Genomic DNA, 2,500 nt, shown 5'->3' on the forward strand with positions numbered 1-2,500 from the left:
ACGGATGTGAATCCAGTCCAAAAAATCTACCTCCTGTCCGCTCCAATGATAGGATCTTGAGAAAAAGGTCCATATCTCCATATCTTTTTACCGTGGTGAAAACAAGCCATTTTCGACGGGCGATCACTCTGCAATGGCGGATCGCGTTAGAAATATTATTGTTCCAGTCGTTAGACGGGACCATCGGCCAGGCATGCAATGCTCATTTGGTATGTTCTTGCACTCTATTTCAATGACGTGACGCGCACGTCGCTTAACACCTACACTGCAAGTCACACAATGGACAATTGATATGCATCTAAGCTTATTCCTATGTTAATTCGCTAGGTGTGAGTCGGGAGCCTTTGAAAACTTTGTTGATGTGCGAATTTAAAGTAGTTTTAAATCTATGCGTGTGCCTGCGTGTGCTCCTGGTCAAATAGGTTCCGGCACGACGTGCAAGGCCGTCCAGTGAGCATTGCACCCCTGCCATCGGCCATCGCGCAGACACCCTTTGTTTACATCCGGGTCCTCGTGGAGGCTTCTACAGCTCTAAACAGATCAGCGTAAACGGTAAGAACGCTGGCACTGGATGTACCCTGTTTTAAAAAAACTCTGGCACTTGGTGTGTTAAAATACGTAATCTTTCGCCGAGTGTAATGTGTGCGCAAAGGTGCGCAACTTTTTGAGCACGTTTTGGCCCTTGAATAATAATAATCTTTGCAATGACAATAGGGCTTCCGTTTAGCACATAACATTTTCAAATTTCCTGCTGTTGATGTAAGTTTTAAATTGACCTTTCCATCTGCGTATTAAATGATGAGGTTTGTCTACTGTCTGAATTTACTGTATGTTCTGCAGACATTACAGTAATTTGTTATTTAACTCTTAACAGTATACAATGTGTATACTGTCAGAGTTGGAAATGGATACATTTACACTGAGAATGTCATTGTGTATGTCACTTTACCCTTATAAAGAATTCAACATTTATGGAAACTGAATTTCAGTAGGCTACTGTGTTATCTTAATTTGGAGAGAAAATCTCCAGTCGTCAGTGCATGATGCCTGACGGCAGGGAAAAAGCCCTCCACTCATTCTTAGCTTAAGTACTTTCGCCACATTTTTGGAAGCAAAAGCTCACTAGCATTCCTTAACGCACGCGCTAATCCGCACTTATGTGTAATGGCCGAAACAGATCGTGGCCCCTAAAATGCTGTTTCAGAGAGAGAAGGCTTTCCGATTGGCCGGAGGCAGTGGTGGAAGAAGTACTGATTTTTTTTTTTACATGAGTAAAAGTATCAATACCACAATGTATAAATGCTCTGTTACAAGTAAAAGTCCGGTATTAAAAATTTAGGCTACTTGAGTAAAGCTACAAAAGTATTGCCATTAAAATATACTCAAAGTACCAACAGTAAAAGTTCTCCTTATGCAGAATGTCCCATTTCACAAGTTCAATATGTATACAAAATCTTTTGAAAATAGCCGATCTACAAGCTCGTTGTGAGCTTGTAGATCGGCTATTTTCAAATAGCCAAAGTACAGTATTATATAGGGGTGAAATGGTTAATGTACGTTTTGTAATAATATTCGAAATCTTCAAAGTAACGAGTAACTAAAGTTTTCAAATAATTGTAAAGGAGTAAAAGTACAATATTTGCCTCTGAGATGTAGTGGACTAGAAGTAAAAGTATGGCAAATTTGAAAAACTCAAGTAAAGTAAAAAAAGGTGCCTCAAAACTTGACTTAAGTACAGTACTTGAGTACTTATACTTTTCACCACTGGCCGGAGGGGCGGGGGGTGGAACAGAAATCCTGCAGGAAAGTGGTATGTGGTTTAAAGGTATTAAAGAGGATTGGTCTGGATTCTGGGTTCTCTATGATTCTAGAGGTTAAGGTCTTTGTCGTTGGAATGTGGATGTTGGTTGGATCGGTTAGAATTGATTCTTTGGTCTTTTTTGGCTTTGGAACATCTAAAAGGAAATTAGAAAAGGCAGGAGGGGCAGGAAGGAACTCCCCCACACACGCACAATTCTGAGGATCGTATGATGAGGTCCTTTCTAGGCCAAGGATCCCCGAATATCCAACCATAGCCTCTGGCTGTGGCCCCCCTATTGCGAAATGGCTTAAAAATATATATTTTCAAACATTTTGGTAGTTTTGACAACAATGACATGCTCAAAAGAGACACAAGCTTGCAAGTGGTTAAACTTGCACAATAATGTTATGGACAACATTTTTCTTTAGAAATATACAGTTTAAATACATATTTTTCATATATGATTTCATTGGCCGATTTCATGCCCCCCTTTTGAAAACCCGTGCAATAGGGTCCAAAAGGCGTTGAACCCCAACAACCCCCTATTCTGGGGGGAACATTCGCAAGAAATAGCCGATCCACAAGCGTACGGTGAGTGTGTAGATCGGCTATTTCTGGCGAAGAGATTTCAGTGTTGAAGGAACCAACAGACCAAATACAGTTGCACTTCAGGTCCGTTTCAATAAGAATAGAGGGTTT

The sequence above is a fragment of the Gymnoscopelus braueri genome (genome assembly GCF_963280865.1).
Source record: "Gymnoscopelus braueri genome assembly, chromosome: 8".
Classification (NCBI taxonomy): domain Eukaryota; kingdom Metazoa; phylum Chordata; class Actinopteri; order Myctophiformes; family Myctophidae; genus Gymnoscopelus; species Gymnoscopelus braueri.